The sequence below is a fragment of the Pan paniscus genome, chromosome 9 (assembly GCF_029289425.2).
Source record: "Pan paniscus chromosome 9, NHGRI_mPanPan1-v2.0_pri, whole genome shotgun sequence".
NCBI classification, from domain to species: domain Eukaryota; kingdom Metazoa; phylum Chordata; class Mammalia; order Primates; family Hominidae; genus Pan; species Pan paniscus.
In genome coordinates, this window is record NC_073258.2 from 127,270,796 (window position 1) to 127,294,574 (window position 23,779).

Consider the following 23,779-nt stretch of genomic DNA (forward strand, 5'->3'; position numbering starts at 1 on the left):
CCACAGGTATCCTTGAAGAGAGGATTAAATAGGATTTTTTTGCATGTTAATAGTGCTTTGCAAAATGCAAGTTACCTGGGAGGGCTATGCTGGCTGATAGGGGTGGGAATAGGAACTGGGGACTCCCCTTCCCTGGGATAGCGACCTGGAGGGGTTTGGGTGGAGCCTTGCTGCGGGCCCTGAGGCAGGGAGGGGAAGGAGAGGAGGAGTCCTTGCCAAAATTTCCCTTTGGAGTCCTAAGCCTTGCACGTGCCCTGGGCACTCCAATCCTCCTCACTCCACTGCTCTATTTTCCCCATAGCATTGAACATGCTGTAACATTCTATATAATTTACCAATTTATTACGCTTTTGTTTAGAATCTGTCTCCCTGGTTCAAAGGTAAGGCCTACAAGGGCAGGGAGCTGTTTAATCCCCTGACAAATCCCAAGCACCTAGAGCACAGCTTGGCAGTTAGGAGGCATGCTCAGGAAATATACGTCAAATGAATGGATTTATGAGTAGGGCTGGAATTCTGTCTCCTGAGAACAAGTGAGCTGAGGTGGGAAGAAGGTGGCGGTGGTGGGGGGACCAGGGGAGACCGAGGGCACCAGTCACTCCAGCAGGGAGCTTGCTGCAGGGAGAAAGAGAGAACAGCAATTTGGGCCGTGAAGCCCGGCACTCATTCTTCAAGGGGGCTGCAAGCCCCCAGGATTTTCCTGGAACCCAGGGCACCCGCACACTAGCTGCCTCTCCCGGTCCCTTCCAGCAACCTGAGGAAATGCCTTCCAATCAGAGCAATTACTGCTGCCCTGGAGCCGCTGCCTCTCGAGGTGTCTGCCTCCTGCGGCTCTGGCTGGAGACAATATTTCTCCTCTGTTCATCATGAGAACAGGGACAACAAATAACACAATGGCAGATGAAGGGCCCTCCAAGCCCTCCAGAGCTGAAGGAGTCTGGGCTGTTGGCAGCGTCTGCGTGCAGGGGAACAGAAGCTACAGCCTGCGTGGGGTGTGGGGATGAGTGACTCTTTCTGGATGGGGGCACTGTGGCCAGCTTTGTCCGGGAACTGTGCTGCTCCTGGTCCAGGCAGGCAGGGCTGTGGCAGCCGCCCTCCGCCCGCCCACCAGCAGGCAGGGACTCAGGGCGCCATGGGCTTGGGAAACTGAGAGAGAGCTATGTGTGTCAGTTGTCTTGTTAAGTTTTTTCCCCTTGGTCTTAACCATGTAGGTACCCTTGTGTTCAGAGGAGGAAATGGAATCTCAGAGAGGCCGAGTCACTGGTGCATAGTAACACAGCTCATCACACAGCAGTGCTGGGATAAGTGCTCCCATGTTTCTGAACCCAAAGCACATCTCGTCGCTCTGGCACTGACTGATCCGTGACACAGATGTACCTATAGGGCGTGAGTGCAGCCCCTTACCTCCCAGCCTCAGTTTCCCTACTAGTGCACCAGTCACTGAAGCTTGGGAGGTGTGTCAGTGACTCAACCCACTTTATCCTGCCACCTCACCTGACCTTGCTGGCATTTCATCCCTGCCTCCTGGGGCTGGGGCTGGACCTTGCCTAGTGCCCCAGCTGCTGGCTGAGGCTCTGCTCAGTTACTCCTGAACGCTCCTCTTTCTACTGTGCCCCATCCTTAGGAGCAGGGGCTCGCTCTGAATACCAGCCAGGGCCACTGCAGCAGAACATGCCACAGTCCTTTGAAAGCTGATCTCAACACCAGTATGGATACTAACTCTGGCTTTCATTGTTGAGCATTTGTTGAGCTCAAATGTAAACCCAGGAACCAGACTCTGAGGGCTGCATACCTAACCATTATACAGGCCTGCCTCTTCCTCATTTGACATGGTCTTTTAACCTTAACTACGTTGGTTATTCGTTTTGTTAATACCCCCTTTCAAATTGATTTCTAGAACTGAACCCAAAATTCCAGATGTAGCCCGATCAAGCAAAGCCCAGAAGAACATCACCTCCCTCTGTTTTAAAAATTGCTTTGCAATTAATGCAGTCTAAGATTACACCCACTTTCCTGGGCCCCCAGCTCCCAGAGTCAACTCCTATGGGGCTCTTCAGCCAGCCCTGTCTGCAGGGCTCTGCCTTAAATCCCTAAGTCTTCTAGAAACTAGCTGCTGTGGCACACCTTTTGTGTGGCTGAGGTCTGCAACACCCCAGCGGTCCCCACCTCAAGGGCTGTGTCTGCCATGGCTGCATGTGGCCCTGCTGTGGCTCACTGTGGACACAGCAGACGAAAGAGAACATGGTCTCAGCTAAGTGGGGGGGCTGGAAGGAGGAGAAATGGTCTGTGAAGGTCACTGCCACTGCACGGTGAGTGATCTGTCCCCATTTCAGCCTCAGTGGGAGAGTGATGGAGGGTGTAATTAGGGCTTGAGCTGTGCCTGTGGGGGCTGCTGCACCAGGCTCAAGGAGGCTGGGGACAGAGCTGGTAGTCTCTGTCCTCCTAGATACCTTGGTAGCGGGAGCCGCCCTTCTTGGGACCACTCCCTCGCTGGCCATCCTAGCCAGGTCTTCCATCCCTGTTCTCCCCACTCCTTCTCTCCTCAAAATTTGTCCTGTATGTCTCATTTCACCCATTCTCTTGAGGATTTGCCTTATTAGAAAGTGATCTGGCTGGGTGCGGTGGCTCACACCTATAATCCCAGCACTTTGGGAGGCCGCTGAGGCGGGCAGATCACTTGAGCCCAGGAGCTGAGACCAGCCTGGGCTACATGGTAAAATTACGTCTCTACTAAAAATACAAAAATTAGCTGGGCACAGTGGTGTGTGCCTGTAGTCCCAGCTCCTTGGGAGTCTGAGGCAGGAGGATCGCTTGAGCCTGGGAGGCGGAGGTTGCAGTGAGCCGTTATTGCAGCACTGTATTCCAGCCTGGGTGACAGAGGGAGATCCTGTCTCCCCCACACCTACACCCCAAAAGTGATCTGATTCAAATGCTGTATTAAGGTGTTAACATCTAACAATTGGCTGGACGCTTGTAACCAGCCGTATTCCACAGGTAACAATCCTTCACCAAGAGAATCCCTTAACCTAAAGGCATACATCCCTTAGGGTGAAATCCTGTGTGTTCTGGTGGGAGGTTTGTGCAAGGTTGGTCCCGGCTGGTTATAACAGCCAGGGCATTACTGCACACGTAACCTGCATTTCCCAGTGATGAGGAAATGGCAGCTCAGAGGGCTTCTACATCTTGCCCAAGATCTCAGACATGCTCTTCCTGTCCAGCCTCGTGTATACCAGCCATGCTCTGCCTTGCACCTGGACCTGAGGTCAGCTCTGGGGGCCCCATCAGGGTGGTAGTGCTTCTAGAAGGATCTGGCTGTTCAGAGAAAGCTCTCTGTCCTGAAGGCCTGAAATGGGTGAGGAACAGGAGAACTACAAATATTGCTACAATTTCTTCATCACTTGCCATGTCCTAGATACTAAGTCAGGCTCTTTACAGCTCATACCGTGTTGTCATATGTATGACCATGCTCTGTTTTACCAGTAAGGAAACTGAAGTTCAGAAAGTTTAAGTAACTTACACTTGGCCACTAAGTAGGAAGTCCTGGCAGGGGGAAAGGCAGGCCTGAGTCAGCAGCTGGGCCCTCTCACCACCCCTGGAGCCCAAGCAACACAGGCCTCTCATAGGGCCAACAGCTCCCACCCCTGTCACATCCTTCAGGGTGCAGTGCTATGGCTGGGGGTCGCTTGCCTTTGGACTCTGCAGAGAGGAGTCCCTGGGACAGCTGAGGGCTTGCTCACAGCCCTAGGTGGGCCATGAAATAACATTCCAGGGCCTTTTGTCGAGCCCCTGGGATGGGGACTTGCATGTGCTGGGTGCCTATGATGCCTCAGGCCTTGTTCTAGGTACTTTCCAAACAGTTATTGTCGTAATCCTTATAACAACACCATAACTTAATCCTTAGAACAACACAATACTATAAAGGTATCATTGTTCCCTTTATATGGATGAGAAATACTATGTCTTAATCCCTATAATACTATGTCTTATTATACAATGCTAGGTCTGAATCCTTATAACAACACAGTACTATAAAGGTACCATTGTTCCCTTTATATGGAGGAGAAAAGCAAGGCCAAGGGAAGTCTAAAGTTACATAGCTAAGAAAGTGGAAGGAGCTGAGATCTGACAGTTTCCAGTGATTCCAAACTCAGGCTCTTTCTCCTACACCCTGTAGCTTCTCCAAGAAGATTGGGGTCTAAAGGGGCAGAGCTTTCTCCAGGAGCTTCTGGTCCATTGAGGGAGATGGAATACATCAGGATGGAAAGGACCATGGCAAAAAACCCACACAGTACACTCTGCATGCCTGCTGTGCGGGAAACAGCGCGCCTGGGGCCAGAGGGAAGGGAGGAGGGAGCCAGGGTGGGGAGCCTAGGAGGCACATCAGGGGAGGCCTTGGGGAAGACGTGAGTTTGGCACCAGTCCCAGGTCAGGCCTTTTTCTGTGTGCTCTGGGAAGAGAAAGCTATTGAGCTGGGTGTGGTCACAGCAGGGAAGGGCTGGGAGCAAGACACTCTCAGCTCAGGCAGAAAAGGCCTGTTGTTGAGAGAACCGATGCAGGCTGCAGAGAGAGTCCTGCAGGATGCAGGAGCAGAGGGCTGGGCGTGGCATACCTTTCTTTCCTGTGAGGGGGCTAGGAGCTGGCTGGGGTGGGTGGGCTGAGGGGAGCAGGCACATGGTCCAGCCACGTTAGGAGGCTTGCACAAAGGGCTTCTAGGCCTGAAGCCTCCAGCTCCCACCCCGTCAGCCGACTTGCAGCTTGTCTGAATGGGTCTCCAATAGGAAAAAAGCCAGGGCTTTGGAGAAACAGATGCTTACCACGGAACCAGGATGCTGTCGTCTGCAGGTCACCCCTGTGTGGATGCAGACCGTGGGCCAGGAGGCTCTTCAGAGCAGTTCCCCCACAGCTCATCCTGTAATTGACTGACTCATCGGTCACTGCTTGCGCGCTCAGCCATTGTTAACTGGTGACTTGAAAATTACCTTTATTTAGCACCGTTATCGGGAGGCTTCAGGGGCGCCAGCATTTCCACGCCACCAGCTCTCTCTGGCTGATGGCAGCAAGCAGCCTCATCACACTGTCCCCAGCTCCAAGCCACAGCCACTCCCTGCCCACTGTGGGGACCAGGGAGGGGCCCTCGTGCTAAGTGGATGCAGTAGGCAGGCCAGTACCTCCCAACCTGCTGTGACCCCCTCTGGGTACAGGTGGGCAATGAACACCCGGCTGGACCTATGGCCTGCTGTCTGTTCTCCTCTGACTTGCTTGTCTGCTGATCATTTCTCCATAGCCACGTTGCCCTGTATGCATGAGACAATCTGGAATGGGGGTCATCCATGGGGTCTGGGCCTGCACGGAGTGGAATTATTTGCGGAACTTGTGCAATCCTTAATTCTGAGTGAATGTGCATATAAGCCTTAGGGAGAGAGAACATTCATAGCTTTCAGTAGATTCTCAAGAGGATTTGTGAGCCCTAGGAAGCTGGGAAGCCAGGTTCTGAGTCATGGTTCTCAGATCACCCCTCCAGGAAACTGCTCAGGTTAGCCCATTGCACCGTTGCCATCACTGCGAGACTCAGGGGATCCAGTGGTGCAATACAACTGTCCCCCTCCACCCAGAGGGCAAGGCCAGGTCTGTACTCTGCTCAGTGGTGGATGCAGATGACAAATCACAAAGAGAGAACAAAGAGATGACATTTGCAGAAACTCCTGCCTTTCACTTTCTGCTTTATTGGGGAAAAGAAATCACATCCCCAGGCTCCCTTCCCTCTGTCCATTGGCACAGTGTATCCTCCTCCCATCCTCCACCCCTCCCTCCTGGTCACAGGTTCTGCCCTGAGATCTGAAGTAAGCTGTGGGACTCATCTACCTGGAGAAGAAGGCAGGCAGAAGAGGAAGGGAGGGAAGGATGGAGGAGCTGGTGAAAACTAACAGTAAGGTGAAGGGTAGGGCTGGGGGCTGGGTCGGAGCCACAGGTTTCATGGCGTACTGTGATTTTTTTGTTGTTGTTATGGTCCTTTCCAACTGGATGAATTCCATCTCCCTCACTGGACCAGAAGCTCCTCGAGGAAACTCTGCCCCCTTTAGACTCCAATCTTCTTGGAGAAGCTACAGGGTGTAGGAGAAAGAACATGAGTTTGGAATCGCTGGAAACTGTCAAATCTCAGCTCCTTCCACTTTTTTCGCTGTGTAACTTTTGAATTCCTTTAGCCTCGTTTTTCCTTCTTTCTTTCCACATAGCATGGGGCCTTCAACTGCTGGAGGGTCTGGGCGGTCATTTATCCTTGCTGGGCCTCAGAGGCCTCACGAGTGGTGCCTTTAAGAGTGCAATGAGGCCGCAGCAGAAACTATCTCTAAGGCCAGCTCTTAAATTCTCTAACCCATGCTCCTGGCCAACTCCCCTCTGGTCCAGCCACAGGTCCTCATAGAAAGGCAGAGACTCTGAATAGAACATAGAAGGGGTCGTTGTCCTAAAGCTCATATAAAATTCTGAAGCCTCAGCGATGGAACCTGCATTTGGGAGCTGCTCGATCTTTTCTGTTAGCATTTCCGCCACGTGCTTCTCAGCGTTTTGCCCCAGTTGGCCTTCCGCCCCTGGGAGGGGGAACAGTGTCTCCTGGTGAAAGTCACTTTGCAGCTGCCCTGGGCCCTCGGACCCTCAGGGGCCTTCTGGGTTGTGAGGCATGGGGCACCCCGTCCTGAGCGTGCCCTGAAGATGGGCACAGAGCTCCCCCAGCTGCCGTGGCACTGTTTCCATGCAGCTGTGGGGATGGTGACAAGGCCTGTGGGCTGTCAGCCCGGCTGAGAGCACTCGAGAGCCACTTCACCGACCTTCTTTTCTCTTTCCAAGGCTCTTAACCCACTTGTGGAGGGGGTGGCGGGTGAGGGGCTGAAGAGGGTGGATGTCCACTTTGGGCAGACAAAGGAGCTGCAGTCAGCCTCCTCTCCAGCCTGGCTCCGGAGAAATGCAGTCAGCCTCCCCTCCAGCCTGGCTCCAGAGATCCGGAGCTGGGGGCAGTGTAGGAGCTGGCAGGGCCCTTGGCAAAGTGGAGCCCAGCAGGCTAGTTGTCCCAGGTTTATCGCCCAGGATTGGGGGGCTCTGTGTGGCTCCTGTCTTAGCTGATGACTCAGATCTTGGACTATTTCTCCCTTATCAAGGTCTTCCTCATCCTAAACTTGGCCTTGATTTGAGCCTCTTTAGTTTACCAAGTGTTTACCTGAATTATCTCATTTAATTTCACAGCAACCGGTAAGGGATGCATTGTGAGCATCATCTTACTGAGGACTCAGCGGCTATGACTCAGGACTGTGTCCTTTGTCTAAGGCCACACAGCTAGTCAGTGGCAGAGATAGGACTAGAATGAATTCTTTTTCTCCCAGGGAGACCCAGTGGCCACCAGGCACCTGCAGCCAGGCCACACTGCCCCCTTAGGAGCGATAGGGGACAGCAAGAACTGACAAGCCCTGATGGCATACAAAGCCTCCAGGTGACCAGCAGTGACAGACGCCAGCCAGGACATCCTTTCCAGAACCTTCTCTAGCTCTGCTGGCATAAGCAGCACCTGGTTTTCAAAGGCTTTCTTCGGTGTGTGTCTATGGTCATAAAGAATTGTAATAAACAATGATTAAGGGTCACAATATAGGCTGGTGCTGTGTTTCCTCCCTTAGGAGCAGAGGAAAGTGGTTGAGGTCTCCAAGCAGGTGGGGAGCCCTTGGCCCCTAGGAAGGCAGGAAAGTCTCCCAGGATAAATCTGTCTGTTCTAGGCTCTGGTGAACCCAACGGAAAGCCCTACGAGCCTGGCTGGTGGCTGAGCTGCCTTCTCCATAGGCTGTTCACCAATCTCGAGAGTCACCTGCCATGAAGTCCCAGGAGCTCTGACATCCAGTGTTCATGCCCATGGAGCAACCAACAAGAATGCTCTGTTCACTGCCGCGTCCTTAGACCTAACGCAGCACCTGGCATATGGTAGATGCTGAGTACATTGTCAAACAAACGTAAGTGAAAGGAAACCTACAAGATCATCATCTGCAGATAAGTCACAAATTATTAGCCCTATTTTTAGAGGTGGTAGTGAGGCCCAGAGAGGTAAAGTAACATGCCCAATGTCACACAGCCAGTTAGTGAGGGAAGTGCCAGACTCTAGGTCTCCTTTCACTGTACTCAGTCCCTTCTGAAGGGGGGAAGGTAGGAATGTGATGACCTCGGCCCCAGGGCCAAGATATGTTCTTGCCATGTTTCTTAGCTGCATTGAGTTGACAGTGATCTGATGTGGCTAGGTAATGAAGAAATGGTTTTTCTCTGGGAAGTGACTCTGCTCCCTGACTTCTGGCAGGCATGCGGGAGTGGGGAGGAGGTATCTCTGTGTGGTGTGGAGCTCTACATTCTGTCTTAGGAGCACAAAGCTCTTCACAGCTCACAGCTCTTCACAGCTCACCTATGCATCTTGAGCCCAGCTTTCTTCTTCCAGGAAGGGGGAATGAAAGCAACTATTAATAAGGTAATAAGAACTGAATCAACCATCCAGCCTGGTCTTCCAGAAGAGTTTGATGGCCTCTAGCCTTGGGCAAGAGAGACAGAGCCCGGGCTGCAGTTTCCTGGCCTAAAGGATGAGTGTCTGCAGATCCATCTACCAGTTTCTAGAATCTTTAAAGCAGCAGGAGGAAGCAGGATGGGGCATTATATGGGCTCTAGTCTCTTTACAAAGTCACTCAGAGGAAAACAGGGACCTAGGAGAATTTTGGAGTGTGGTAGCCAGACAGACCTCTCAGAAATTCCCTTGATTTACACTAGCCATCACCAAAATCCCTGTGTCTCCATTCTCTCCCTTTGGAGGGCCGTTCCCAGCACGAGTTACCCAGAACTACCCACCCAATCAGAGCCCTTGGCTCTCCGTGGCAGGGGGCCCTCTCTGTCAAGAGCAGCCTCGCTGGTCCTGGAGCCTGGGCCAGAGCCCGCCTGTCACTCTGCAGCCCCGCAATGTCGGGACACCAAAGGGCAGTGCCAGTAGCCCGCTGCAAGCTGACAAGGCTGAGTTCACATCAGTGCCGAGGAGTCGACAGGACCATCTGAATTAAGTGGCCAAGTTTAGTTTTTAATTAAGTCCCCGTGGTCTTTTAAAAAGGTCACTGACGACACCATCTTCTTTAAGGCCAATATGAAAAGACATTCAAAGTCAAAGTTCTGAGATGGGAGCCTTGTAACTTGAAATGTCACAGGAAGAAATTTGGAAACAGGGAAAGAGGAAGCTGGTGGGAAGGACAACCCTGTCACATTCTTTTGCCGTCAGCTTCACAGTTCCCACTTGGAGCTCCAAACTATTTCGGTCTCAAAGGGCAAGTGGTCCCAAGGTTCTCTCGAGTGCCTTCCCCGACAGAGGATTGTGGAGCCTCTTGTTTGCTGTGCCAGTGAAAAACGGAGCCCTTGTGGTCCCTGACATGGAATAAAAGTTGATAGCAATGGGGCAGAATGTGGCAACTTACCCCTGATGGCTGGGGAATTAACAAAAATGTATGCAATCGGTCACCATCCTCTGCACCCATTCCTGTCTTCACTTTTCTACCTACCTTGATCAGTACTGTATCATTTGGAAGTACAGTTCTGTCTAAAACAGAGCACAGCAGCCACTTAAGTCACCCATAGCATCCTATGAGGATTGTACAGTGAGAGCAAAGACCTGTGCCTGGCTTATACCCCTAAAAGAAGTAGAGACTTGAGGTAATTTGAGCAGAGTGGACCACACCTCCTAGAGAAGAGATTTGGACCAGCCAATAGCTAATGAGCAGGCGCAAGAATATTTTCCTGGAGTTCTTGGCTCACGCCAATGTCTGAAGAGCGGGACTTTCTGAGTGGTGAAGCGTTCAGTGACTTTGCTAGGGTCAGAGGGGTTGGAAGTGCTCAGTAGTGTGTGTCACATTTTGTTCATGTTTGCAATAGGCCATGTAGGAAGTGGAAAGAATTTTGGATTTAGATTCAGGAAATTTGGGTCTTGGGGCAAAGAGTGCTATTTGCCTACCTAATATACATTCTCCCATTTATTTACCATTACAGTACTTTCATTGTTGGTGTGGCAGGTTACCCAAGTTAACCAAATATGGATTTCCTAGCCTTCCTTAAGAAGCTAGAGGTGATTAATGCGAATATTCAGAGATCACTGGTAGGCTTCTTTAAACATGGCTGATTCACCTGGGAGGTGCATCTCTTTTGTCCTTTCCTCTTGTTTCTTCTTCCTGCCTGAAATGTGGGGCTGATGACTGGAGCTTCAGCAGCCATTTTATGACCATGAGGTATGACCCAAGAATGGAAGCCAGTGCTAAGGATGGGCTTCCCATCTACTCCTGGTCTTCATTTTATGTGAGAGAAAAGCAAACCCCTAATTTGCTTATGCCACTTACTTTGGATCTCTGCTACAGCCAGTTGAATGCCAAACTGATACACATTGATTGCCCACTCTGTCATTCACTCCTGAGGGACTTTGGGCAAGTCACTTAATTTTTCTGGGCTTCGGTTTCCTTACCTCTGCAGTGGGAATAATAATTCTGGCTTTGTCTTGCAAGCGTTACTTCTGACCTGTAGGGCTCACTCTTAGGCTTCCTAGAATGTTCTCAACCCCAGTCTGAAGATCACGTGGTTTTTGTGCCTGAGCAGTGGCTGCCTCCCTCCCATTGTTTGGCCAGATAATTGTTCCCAAACTAAGAAATGTGCCTGCCTTCTGACTTCAATGGCTGTTATAAAGTCCCCTTGTGGGCTCCCATTTTCTAGAGACACAATAGCTTTTCCCGGCTTGCCCAGGCCTCACCCCTCCTTGCTGGGTGCAGAGACATCTGCTGTTTCAAGCTGCTAAAAGAGAAGCTTCAAAGAACCCCACATTGGCCCCTCTTAGGGCTCTGACTCATATAAATGTTTCTAGAAATCCTCAAAAGCCTTATTAATCTGTTAAGACATCCCAGAAGCGGGAGTCTGCACACCCAATTTCCAGGGCTTTTCAGCTGCTTCCATTGTCTCAGCCGCATTGTCCCTGCTCGGTGTCTTGGCCCCTAATGGACTCTCTCTGAGGCAGGCACGCTTTCGGCTGCACCTGCTATTCCATTGCCTGACTCTTTTCTTCTTCTTCTCTGTTCTCTTTAACTCTTAAAATGAAAAGGTGACCAGCTCTTCCTGGGCTGTTTATTCCTCTAGCTCCCCTGTGCGGGTCTCTGCTTCACCCCCTTTCTCTTCTGGCATGTGGCTGGATCTGAGTCAGAGACATAGAGGCCCACATAGAAAGTAGGGGCCCATTTGTCTTTTCCATCAAATGGAAGCCTCTAGGGGTCTGTCATTCCTCATGCCTAGCCAAGATACCTGGTATCCCCACAAGCCTCTGAAGGGGACCTGCTTACAGCTCTTGCATATAGAAGCTCTAATCAGGCTTCTCCAGGAACTCCCCCGTCTCTGGTCCATACAGTAATGACCCTCTGATGTGTAACCTTCACTGTGGTTGAAGGGCCCTGGAGAAAGAGCCAGAAGACCAGGGCTCTGCTCCTGGCTTGACCCCAGCTGGTTTCTATTTTCTTAGACTTGCATCAGGGGACTTAACTTGACAGCCAAGGTCCCATGGTGGGCAGCTTGCCAATTACTCCTGCCTCCTGGTTTTCAGACCCCTGTGTGCTCCCTTCCCTTGAGTATGGGCTAGACCTGGTGACTTGCTTCTAACCAATAGAACACAGCGAGAGTGATGGGCTATCACCTCTCTAGTTAAGTTATAAAGGACTAGTTTGCGTGTTCTGTCCTCTTGGCTCTCTCTTTTTCTCTGTGTCTCTCCTTCTCAGATGCTTGCTTTGATGAAGAAAGCTGCTATATTGGAGAGGCCTATGTGGCAAGAACTGAGTGTAGCCTGTAGCCAGTATCCAGTGGGCAAATGAGGCTCTCAATCCAACAGCCTACAAGGAATTGAATCCAACTGACAAGCATGTGAGTGAGCTTGGAAGCCAACCCTGCCCCAGGTAAGCCTTGAGATGGTAAAGCCCTGACTTAACATCTTGATTGCAGCCTTGGGAGAGACCTTGAAGCAGAGGGCCCATCTAAGCTGTGCCCAGATTCTTGACCCACATATATTTAGAGGTAATAAATGTCTATTGTCTTAAACTGCTAATTTTAATACAGCAAGAGATAACTAATATAGGTCCTTATTAGCTAAGAAGAAATGTGTTTCTTGCCTTGTTCCTCTGTATTTAAACTCTAGGTCCTTAAACCTTTCATACCCACGAGCTAGCCACTTGGGTTGTGCATGTGCACCACCCAACTCCACCAACCACCCCACTCCAACACTCAAATCTATGGGTGGTGCAAATCCCTTTACTCTTACTCCAAACATACATGATCAGAAAAAATGGAAGAAAGACATAGCTGAAATAGAGCTCCAACGAGATGATTCCTGGTTTCTACTAGGAAGATAAGTAAAATTTGAATTTTTGCCAGAATCCAAAGTATTCAAGGAAGGGCTCCTTATACACCTTTGATCATTCACTTCCATGTCTCATCTTTCAAAGCTTGGCTTAAACTTTCCTCCTCTGGGAAAAAAGACCCTGACTTCTTCAGTTAGGGTTACTGTTCCTCTCCCAGTCACCCATCAGTTTTGTCCATATCAGAGCATTCTATTTTAATTATTTGCATATTCCCTTCTCTCTCTCACCCCTCCACGGATCTCCTACCCCAGGAAGGTCAGCATCCAGTGACCTCTTCAGGAAATTACCCAGGATTTCACAATCTTAGTCAGAAGCGAAATTTAAAACCCTTTGTCCCCCGTCCTCCCAGCCCCCCGATGTTCCAGGAAGCCAAAGCACAGAGCAATCTTTCCAATCTAGGAAGCAATAAAGAAATGTATTTATGAACCAGCCTCTATCTAAGGGAGAGAATTTATGTCTCTTCATGCTCTTGTTGACAATAATAACTGATTGCTGCATCAATGTGATGCAATATAATTTTAAAACCCTCCAGAACAAGGATCAGAAAACAACTGGCAGAGAGACTGAGCGGCAGCCGTGGGCATCTTGGGTTTTGCAGCTCAGCCCTGGGCCTGCTAATGCCCTGAGGTGATGGGAACACAGCTCCGGGAGCACCTGCAATCTCATCTTGTTTCTTTCCAAGCACCAGGGACGAAAAGCAATTTGTTTGCTCTCATACTCTAAAGATGAACTTCCCGTGCTCAATCAAACGTTATTATCCCAATGTAAGTCAATTTACCTTTGAATTTGAAGGCTATTTTCTTCCTAAATGGCTAATTATGGGAGATAGATGGCTGTAACAGAAGCCTTCTACCTCAACACTCCACCAGGTTTTCTCCTTATGGCACCTGAGAGAACCAGAGAAAGGAGGCCTCGCAGTGTCCTGGCCCCCTCTGCCCACTTGCCGCCCCTCCTCCATTCTTCTCATGCATCCTGCGGTGCCATTCGCCCTCCCCACCTACATCCTGGACACCTATTTGGAGTTTCATCCCCCTGAATTCCATCCCCTGCCGCGCCCATTTCTAGGAGCTCCATTCCCTCGTGCCATCTCCCGTTTTTAAGGACTGGACTAAAGGTGGAGGTCTTGGCCTGAGAACCCTGCATACGGGACAGCATGAGTTTGAGGAGACAAGGGGTCCTGTGTGTGTTTGAGATGAAACAAGGTCACCTGAGGCCGCCTCTTTGATTTGCCTGACAGAGTCACAGAAGCGGACTGCTGCGAGGCAGGGGCTGCGGCCTTTTCCTGTGGCATGATCAACACCTCGCAGGAACTAATTGAATGGCTGAGTTTGTTTACTGAGAGGAGGAGTAGCCCCCTCCTTTCTTGCAAAACAAAGTCTTTCCCCAGGAGCGGTGGCAAAGAGGTCAGCCCTGGCAGCGTTTCTGTTTTGCCTTTTGATGAAAGCCTACTCTGGCTGCTCTGAAGAAGGGAGCTCATTGTGTGCTCACTGTCAGAGGTGGCTCCAGCAGGGAGGCCACAGCCCTGGGGGCTTTTTGGGTCTTGGGGTTATGGAGCCCGTGGTGTGTGGGGTTATCTACAGGGACTGAGCTTTCTAGCTCTTCTCCCAGAAGTCTGGCCTCTGGTCCTCTGCCCTTTCCACCTGGGCCCCAGAAGCCATAGTAATAGCAACCTGCCTTTGTCCGGTGCCTCGTCGTTTATGCAAGTCTATATACTTTATCTCACTCGATCCTCACAACCATCCTGTGCTGTCATCCTCCCCTGACAGATGAGGGAGAGGCCCAGAGAGGTCAAGTGCTCTGCCTGAGGTCACACAGCTAGGAAGTGACATAACTGGGACCTGCCTCCCTTTGGCTTGAACGCCTCTGATCTCTCCCGTCTGTCACAGTCCCATCACAGAAAGGCAGGCATGTGGCCCCGTGGTTGAAGCCCTGCCCCAGCTGTGGATCCGCATCACCTGGGCCAGGCTTCCAATTTATGACCCTTACTGAGACCTTGGCACCACGGCCTTGATAAACCCCTCTGCCCTGGGCTTGAGCTTGCTGTTCTGTCGGGGGCAGTTCGCGGGGCTGGGAGGACAGGTAAGAAGGGAGGAGCTTTTCATGAGCTGCTCTGGAAAAGTTTAAGGCCATGGTAAGTTCAGCTCAGGAAAGCACAGCAGGGCAAGGGGCAGGTAGGCCTGTCCAGCTCAGCTATGGCTACAGAGGTCTCAAGAAGTAATGATTGGAGGCCTGACTGAGGCATAGAGACCAATAGGAGACACTCTCTCTCCTAGCTCAGACCAAGGAACCCTAGAACATGCTCCTCCAAGTTCACCCACCGTCACCCTGCAGGGGAGGGGTCTGCCACACTCCAAAAAAGAATCAATCCACTGTGTGTTCTGTGGACTGTTATTTAGAGATCCCCCTACAGATTCCTGGAGCTGCTGGGCCCCATGCCAGGGCAAGGATCCCAGGACTCCCTGTTTAGCATAGTACTTTGATTAAAACAATAAATTCCCATTGAATACCGATGGGCAGGCAAGTGGGGGCTCATGCCAGCCTCGGCGCCCTCCTGGCATCATCTCACAGCAACTCGTTTGGGGAGAAATACCTCCCTCCGCTGTGATGAGAACCCTCATTCCCAATGAATGAGGGGGCAGAAGCTGCCCGGGAGCCTCAGGAATGAGGGCATCATGGGCAGGACAGGGTAGGACTGGGGAAGCTGCAGATGGCACCAAGGATATGGGGACCTTGACTAAGCAGGGAGGGCCACAGAAGGGGAGAGAGGGGGCACACAGAAACCTCAATGGCTGGCCCCTGTATGGTCCTCACCTCCTGACCCTGTCTCTGCAGACATGCTGAACTGGGAGGAACATGCTTGGGTCTTGGCCCCCTGAGCAGCTGTGCTGGAGCCACGCCTCAGTGCCCAGCGCTGCTGCATCTGCTCTCTGGCAGCACACGGCTGCATGTTTCTCTGGGCCCTGCCTGGTGCGTAGCAGCCATATCCTGGGCAGGTGTGCTGGGGCTGTTGCCTCACCTGGCCCTGGGATGCTGGTAGCTCCGGATTGACCAGGGTTTCTGATGGGAAGGGACGTATGGGAGAAGCCAGGGAGTGGAGAGAGAACTCGTGTTCCCTGATACAAGGCTTTTTACCCATGTCTCCCCAAATAGCCCCCCCTCCTCCCACTAGCCCCGAGACTGGAGATCAACATCATGGTCCCATCTTTAAGAGGAACCAGAATCTGTTTTGAGATGGCCAATCAGCCAAAGAATGCCACAATTCACATTATCCATTCACTTTTCAGTTGACTTCCTTCCTTCCTTCCTGCTTTCCTTTCTCCCTTTTTTCCTTCCTCCCTCCCTTCTATCCATTCAGTAATATTTACTGATAATCCTTCACATGAGGCCACATGCTAGGCTGTGGAAATCAAAGATGAATAAGCAATAGCTTCTGTCCTTGTGCTATCTCCTCCGGGTGTCCAGTATTATGACCACTGTATTTCTGAACCGAAAACGAGGACGCAGAGCTGACAGGGGTGAGTGTACACGTGGGAATGGGCAGGAAGACCACCCTGAAGGTCTGAGGCATTCTGTTCCTAAGCTAGGATGAAACCGAGTATTCCATACATACTGGCTGCATTGCATTTTTGTCTAGCATTCTTTAATAAGAACAGTAAGAGCTGCCATTTGTTGAACATGTACCATGTGCCAGGCTTGTACAAGATAATGTGTATACCATATCTCATTTAGTCTTCACCACAGCCCTACAGAGAAATTCACTGTCCAGACAGGGAAACTGAGGACCAGGCCGTTCGCAGTTAGTGTTAGTACAGTCCTTCTTGGCCACTCTAAATCCTCTGCTGCCTCTACGGCTGGAGGGTTCTGATCCGTTGACTTACAGGTGTGTCCTTGGGCCACATGGGGTGGGTGGGTGTTCACAGCACACTGCCTGGAGCCATGGTGCACGCAGCAGGGGGTCTGAGGCTGCGCAGAATGGCCCACTTCTAAACAAGCGTGTCTGAGCGTTGCCAGGTGTCCATGTTTGGAACATAATAAAAGAGGAGATCTTCGAAAGGAGGTGACTCAGAGAAGCAACGCTAGACTCACCCCAGAGCTGCAACCTGCTAACTTCACAGACCCTCACAGCAGAATTATGTAACCCCAAGCCCCCTCTCCTCATGGGGACAAAAGAGAAATCAGGCTGATGCTCTCTCCCTCATAGCACACTTAGGAGGAGCAAATGAAACGGCATATGTAAAAGTGCATTGTAAATTGCAAAGTGGCAGATGAGATTATTATTACTGCTTCCTTCACCTCAACAAAGACCCATAATCGCAGACAATGCATCGAGCCTGGTGAGGGTGTGGCCTTTCTTGGCCCTGCCCTTTCTCCTTGGCTCCTCCCATGCTCTTGGCTTTTCTCCTGGATTCCCTGCTCTCCCATCTGCAGCAGGTTGGGGCCCCATGGATAACTATATCTAGGGACGGACTCCTGGGATCTTACGAAGTCACATTTGCAGTTGGTGCCTCCTTAGTCACTGCCAGGATTCCAGGCAGGTATAATGTGCTGCACTTAATGTAGAGGATCAGGGTCCCAGTGAGCAGCTTCATCTTCAGGCGCCGGGAGTGGGAGCAATGGAGCACCCATGGTCTCCAGGTCTCAGGCCACTCGGGTCTGGGATTTGAGGCTCAGGGGGAGGAGTCCTGCGGTGACTGCTGTGAAGTGGTGTGGGGGCTCAGGATGGGACCTACTTCATGGGACATGATGGATGAGACTCAGGATGCCAGGAGGGAGGCACAACCCACACTCAGCAGCTTGGCGCACGCAAATAGGAGCTCTGCTCACAGCCTGTGCTGGGCACTTCATTTCCCAGAGACAACCGGCGCGTTTTAATAATGTCTACTTGGGTTAATGAAAGTTGTCGGTTTCACTTAATAAATACATTGCCATTCTTGGCCACACATATCCATCATGCTGGGCCTGGAGCTGTGCGGCCCGCCTGAGTTGAGTAGGGATGCTGGGAGTGGGAATGGGGTGGGGAAAGCATGGGGCATATGGGTAGAGAGTGAGGTCTGGAGGGCATGGGACATGGTCCCTCTTGGGAGTTAAGCAGAGGGAGTCCTCTCATTGCATCTTTCCTCTGGGATCAAATTAGAGGCACAAAGGGCAGAAGGGAACCTTGGAGGTTCCTCCTGTTCATTCTCTGCCTCAGGGAAGTGACACACAGAATGGCCCCTTTGGCAGGGGGCAGTGAGCCATAGTGTGGTCCAGAGGGACGCAGGCCATCTTGGGAAGGAATCCCAGTTGACCACTCATTATCTCTGTAACTAAGTCAATTATTCAATCTCCCTGAGCCTCCATTTCTTCAGTAAAATGGAGCTAATAATCATATTTGCTTCATAGAGCCTGTTTCGAGCATTCCAGCATAAGCCATGGGAAGCTCTTAGCATGCACCCAGCATCTAAAGCACTCAAATCAGAGTCACTAGTATTATTAATGTTAAAATATTATTTTTATGAAGGCACAGTTTAGTATGGTGTTTATGAGAGTGGATCTGGAGTGTGGGTTTGGATTTCGGGTGTATCACTTACTAGCTGTGTCACTCTGGAGAATTTATTTAATCTTTCTGTGTTTCAGTTTCCAAGTCTGTAAAATACGGGGAAATAATACCTAACTCATGGAGTTGTGAGGAGTGAGCAGATGATGACATGTACATCCTTTGGAACACAGACCCAATAAATGTTAAGAATTATTAAGTTGTCGATTTCACAGGGCCATGGGGGAGGGAAGTCTGGGCTCTCTGGGAACTGCCTTCCACATTTCCCCACCTTAGGGTGGTCTCCAGACCACATCCCAGATGACCTTACACACCCCAGGGGTTGATGCCAGGCCGAGACCCTCGACCTTCCAGGGAGGGAACCGGAGGACTCCAGTCAGTTTCCAAGCTGCATAACTTGGTTCAAGGTTGGCAGTGAGGGGAGAGACCCAGGGGAGGGAGCATGCTTAACATTCTTGGGACATTCTCCTTGAACTCTGCAGGGGCCTTAAAACATCTCTAAGTGCCATACATCTACATGCTGGCCTTCTTCTGCACTCTTTTTTTCTTTCTTTAAAAGCTTAGACTGATTAAAGATGGGAAGGGATTTGGGGGGTCAAGGGAGGACTCTGGATGGGAAAGGCGAGAAGCTCAGATGATGGGAAGGGGCGGGGGTGGCCAGGCAGTGCTTTCTAGCTGAAGTAAGCAGCTTTGGAACCTGCCTATCACATGGCCGGGTATTCCAGGGTTTTTAAATTGCATGCCACATGTTTATCCTTATTAAGCAGTTGTTCTCTTCCAAGGGGCTCTCTCTGGCAGCCAAGAACCAACCACAGAACTTGTCGTGGGGCTTATGAGTAGCTAGGGCCTCCCAGGAGGTCATCAGAGTGGATGGAGGGGCAAAGCCAGGAAAATACCTGGGGGCTTCCACTCCCTAAACCCAGGGAAATGATGGAGTAGCTGAGCCGAGATTGGCTCACCTCCTTGTACAGGAAGAAAAACTGCGGCCAGAGGGGCAAGGCGAGGAAGTCGCCATAACACATTTGGTGTGGTTTTGGGCAGACAGAACGGGTTTCTTATGGCTGGGGCTGCTTTCTAATGTGAATATGAGTACTCTTGGCTGGGAGAGGAAGGGCTGGAGGAGAGATCAGGAAGGAGAGATCCACATCTGGCTCAGAGCTGACTCTCGGTGACCATGACCACCTCCTTCCACTGGAGGGAGCAGCCTCTCCGCAGGTGGGGCTGTCCCTCAGGAGCAGGAACTGGGCTCCCGCTGGAGAGAAGCAGCACTCCACGTTCAAAGACCATTATTGCCATTATTAATTGATCGCTGTTATTATCATGTAGGCATTAAGTGGCTTCCTCTGCCCTTTGAGTTGTAACACTTAGGGCAGCTGCTAGCGAGGACAAAACAAAGCTTCCCTACTGCAAGAGCTTGATCTGGGTCCCTGCTGCTGTGTGGCCTTCTGCAATTAGCCATTTTACAGATGGAGAAACTTAGTCCTAATGATTTGCTGAAGGGCCGAGTTGCTTAGCCCTGCAGGGTACACAGATGAATAGGGAGCGTTGCTGAGCACTTGCAATCAAGACAGAGTTGCCACCCACCACAAGGACGAACATCACTACTGGGTCAGCTCTGCAGCTGCAAGTCTGGGGAAAAGGGATCCACCCAGGCACTAGGGCAACTGCTCAGCCCCATCTCAGCAGGGGCCCGAGGAACGAGCACGTCAGCTGTCTCCAGAGCCTTTCTCACCATCTCCCGTGCCTGCCGTGCTGTCTCTTACCAACCCAGGAGGGAGGGTTGGTGGCTGCTGCTCCATCCTCACCCTTTAGACCACCCCACAGGTGGGACAGGGTGGGCCCAGGTGGAGTCTGAGCTGGGTGCCAATTCCAGGAATGCAGCTGGAGGTGGGGGCGGGCCATGGTGGGCCAGGACAGGTGGGAGAGTAAAGCAGGAGGCAGCTGAAGGGGGCAGTCTCAGAAGCCCCCGCTGGGAGCCTCCTATCCACCTGGCAGGCGTGTGGAACAACGTGCTGAATAACAGCAGCATTTGTGAAATCTAATTACTGCAGGCCCAACTTCTGACTTCCTGTGCGGGGGCTCCTCCTCTAGCCCCAGGCTATCGAGCTGAATTAAGCTGCCTAAGATCACCTCATTAAATTCACTAACCTTGCTTTTCCACCACGTTTAGCCCCTGGTGCCCTTCCTCTGTCTGTGGGAGGTGCGCGCCTGGCATTCCTCCAGTGCGTTCCCAGGCAGGTGTTTTGAGAAACTCCCCTCCTCTTCCCTCCTCTCCCCTCCCCAAATGGCTCCCTTAATCACGAGCTGCTTTCTTCTGAGCTCAATAATCACCCTGGACTAATCCATACACAAAATCCTGTGGCTGCAGTAGGAACCCCCTTCCCAGCCCTCCCTGGCTAAGGGATGGTGGTCCCAGAGGCACTGAGGACTCCTCCTGGAGGCAGAGCATTGGGCCTGCTGGCAAACTGCTAACTGGCACAGGTGACTTGCATTTCCTGGGGCCTAACTGCTGGGAGTGCACTTCTGGAGTGGAGATGGGCAATGGGGATGCCTGGTGAGACCTATGTCCAGGACAGGAGGGGAGGGGATGGAGAAGCAGCTCTGGAGCCCAGCTTGCTGTTAGCCCTGAGAAACAAATGACTTCCTGTGGGTCAGAGTACAGGGTGGGTAGCAGAAACAATCAGGCCAGAGGGGTATTTGTTGCAGAAGAGAAATGTGATGCAATTAGTATGCTAGGAGAATGGAAAACTAACCCGGAGACAGGGCTAAAGTTACTGCCCACTCAACTCTGCATGGAACTGTGCTGGATTGAGGAGCACTGCAGCGAGACCTGACCACCGCCCAGCCCAGGTTGGGTTTGTTTCCCCCGCTCTGAGACCGGACCTCAGGAAAGGGGTGTGGGGAAGGTTGGGTTCAAAAGGAGAGACTCTCCAGCCACACCTGTGAAGCTCCAGGCAGTTTCCCTAATGTCTCTCCTTAGCCTCTTGCAGAGAGGGCTAATGTATGTCTTCCCCCCGGGCTGGTGGCTGGGTTAATTGGACCTTGTTTATGTAGCATCTATTATTTATGATTTCCTTTCGTCTCTCCTGAGTGTGACAACTGTGGTTAAGCAACCAGAGTTATTCCTGCCTCAGGACATGTATGAGGACGGTCTCCTTTGCAGCCTACCTGAAGTGAATGTGAGGCCGAGACGCTTCGTGAAAGGTTAAGTGTGTGGGGGGCCTGCTGGGAGAGAGGGGCAGGGGAATGTGCCTGAGATCAGACAGCCTTGCACTAAGCTCAGCTCCTTTCTGGGGGGACCTCCGATGCATGCTCACTTGAATAAAATCTAGCTGGAACTGGGATCCCGTTCTGGGGGTTCCGAACTTTGGCTGCATATTGGAATTATCTGAGAGGTCTGTAAAACCTGACAACCAGAGATTCCAGATTAATCGGTATGGGGGTGTGACTACAAGGTTTTAGAGCTCCCCAGTATTCTAATATACAGCAAAAGTTGAGAGCCACTCGCAGCTCCAGCACATTCTTACTGTGTCAGTTTTTTTCTGTTGATTATGAACAACAGCAGCTAACATTAATAGAACCTGATGATGCGATAGGCACAGGGATAAGAATTTTATGTAGATGACTTCAACGAATCCTCAGAACAACCCAATGTTGTTGGAAGGTGCAATGATCATCTTCCTTTTACAGATGAAGAAACTGAGGCCCAGGGAGGTTAAGTAAATGAGGCCAAAGTCACACATTGTTTCAGTTACAAAGTTAGGCCTGACCTGACTCCAAAATCTGTGCTGTTAACTTTTTTTTTTTTTGAGACAGAATTTTGCCCTTTCATCCAGACTGGAGTGCAGCAGCAAGATCTCGGCTCACTGCAACCTTCGCCTCCCAGGTTCAAGCGATTCTCCTGCCTCAGCCTGCCGAGTGGCTGGGATTACAGGCATGCACCACCACGCCTGGCTAATTTTTGTATTTTTAATAGAGATGGGGGTTTCGGCACGTTCGTCAGGCTGGTCTTGAACTCCTGGTCTCAAACGATCTGTCTGCCTTGGCCTCCCAAATTGCTGGGATTACAGGCATGAGCCTGCTTGTCTGAACTGTAAGAGGATTTTAACAGTTTCCCAAGCAATGCTTCATATTCACAAATGAACACATTAGGCTCAAGGACAGAAGGGACATACTTAGGATGATAGACTAACCTGGCCCAGCCTGCAACCTCATGGGAATGTGGGATAATGAGAGAGAATGTTTGCATTGGAGGTCTGTGGGCGTAGAGCACTCAACAAATGCCAGGCACTGGTGCTATAATCACATGGGGAGAAGGAGCAAACCGTGTATGTCTGAAGCAGGTATTCTCTTCCCTGCAGGTGCCAGGACTACAGACAGGGCAAGGGAGAGCAGGGGCTTGCTGGAGAAATCCATCCTTCCCTGGGATCTCTTGGAGGGCTCTCCATCTCTCTTAGAGCAGTTTCTTTCTTAGACAGTTGAAGCTGCCTCAGTGGTCTCCCCAGATCATGCAGGTCGGGGCAGAAGCTTCTCACTCAGAGAACTGAGAATATCATTTTTCACAGAAGTCTAAGGTGGAACTTAGACCAAGATATTCTTGGCCTTAGCAGTTTGACTTGGGCGGGGGTTTGGAAGCTGGAACTTTTCAACATACATCTCCAAGCTTCAGGAGGAAGCTAGACACATCTGAAAGCCTCTGAACAACCTGCGATGAAGATTCTTGAAAAAAGAGACCATTTGCCTTAGGGGCTAAGAGTACAGGTGCAAGAGACAGACTGCCCACATTAAAATCTGACTCCACTCCTGAGCTGTGTGACTTTGGGAAAGTTCCTCAACTGAAGTCACAAAGACCTAATCTGGGAGGTGGGAATAGTCATAGGAAAGGATCGTGGGGAAATGAAATGAGAGAATACATGTAACGTTCTTGGCTCACAGCGCCCGGTGAATATTAGCTACTATTACTGTTGTTCCTACCACCGCACCCTCTCCCATTCCTTTCCTTCTCAATTCTATTGACATTTTTGGTGTCTAACTCCTTTTGAGAGATCATGACTTTTGTAGAACTAGGCTGCTTTCACTCTTTGAGGGTGGTCTTTCTGATTGATCCATCAGTGCATTCTCCTTGCCGTCCTTGGTATGCACACACATACATGGAAGCTATATTCCTCCTTCATACTGGACTTTGAGGACAACGTTTTCATGTTTCATGTTTCCCACTTCATCTCCTTTGTTTTCCACTTGCTTAGTTTCCTACTCTTCCCTTTATCCTGAGGTGTCGTGAGGGGAATGGCCTGCAGAGTCCAAAGGTGGCTGTCATGTCATTTGTCCACGTTTGCATTCCCGTGCCCTCCCCACAGATGGCTGCTCTCTGGGCTGCATGCACGTTGGGTTCACTGATCGCAGAGTCTTTTTCTGGCTGCCAAGAACACGGTAGCCTCCCAGAGGCTGTTGGCATGTGGATGCTGCCTCTGTGATCCACAGCCCCGCCAGGCTGATGCTTCAGGAATGGATCACACCTCGGCTGGACTCATCAGGCTGGAACACCGGATTCTTAATCAACCGTAGGTGCTACTGTCGCTCTAGGACCTGCCGATGCCCTCTGTCCTTCTCTGGTGACTTTGTCCACGTGGATCTTCAGTTCCTTCAACATGTGTGCTTGTTGCCTCTTGGAGCCCACCTCCTCAAGCAAGCCTCCCAGCCCAGTCAGCCCCTGTGCACTCTCATGTTACCTGTGCATCTCCTTCACAACTCACGTCACTGATGGACTTACGCAGTTGGGTGTGTATTTGGTAACCTGTCTTCCTCCTGCTGA

At 51.1% G+C, this 23,779-nt stretch overlaps 1 protein-coding gene and 1 long non-coding RNA gene across 8 annotated transcripts in view; one reads left to right on the forward strand and one right to left on the reverse strand.

Moving 5' to 3' along the window:
- The window catches only part of KIRREL3 (kirre like nephrin family adhesion molecule 3), a 584,878-nt gene that overhangs the window by 164,945 nt on the left and 396,154 nt on the right, over nucleotides 1-23,779 (reverse strand). The window lies entirely within an intron of this gene.
- Nucleotides 1-23,779, forward strand: part of LOC129393424 (uncharacterized) — a 144,139-nt gene that overhangs the window by 71,689 nt on the left and 48,671 nt on the right. Inside the window, exons 2-3 of the long non-coding RNA XR_008620298.2 lie at nucleotides 7,755-7,985; nucleotides 11,796-11,969. This is a non-coding gene — a long non-coding RNA (uncharacterized LOC129393424). The remainder of the gene's footprint in view (nucleotides 1-7,754; nucleotides 7,986-11,795; nucleotides 11,970-23,779) is intronic.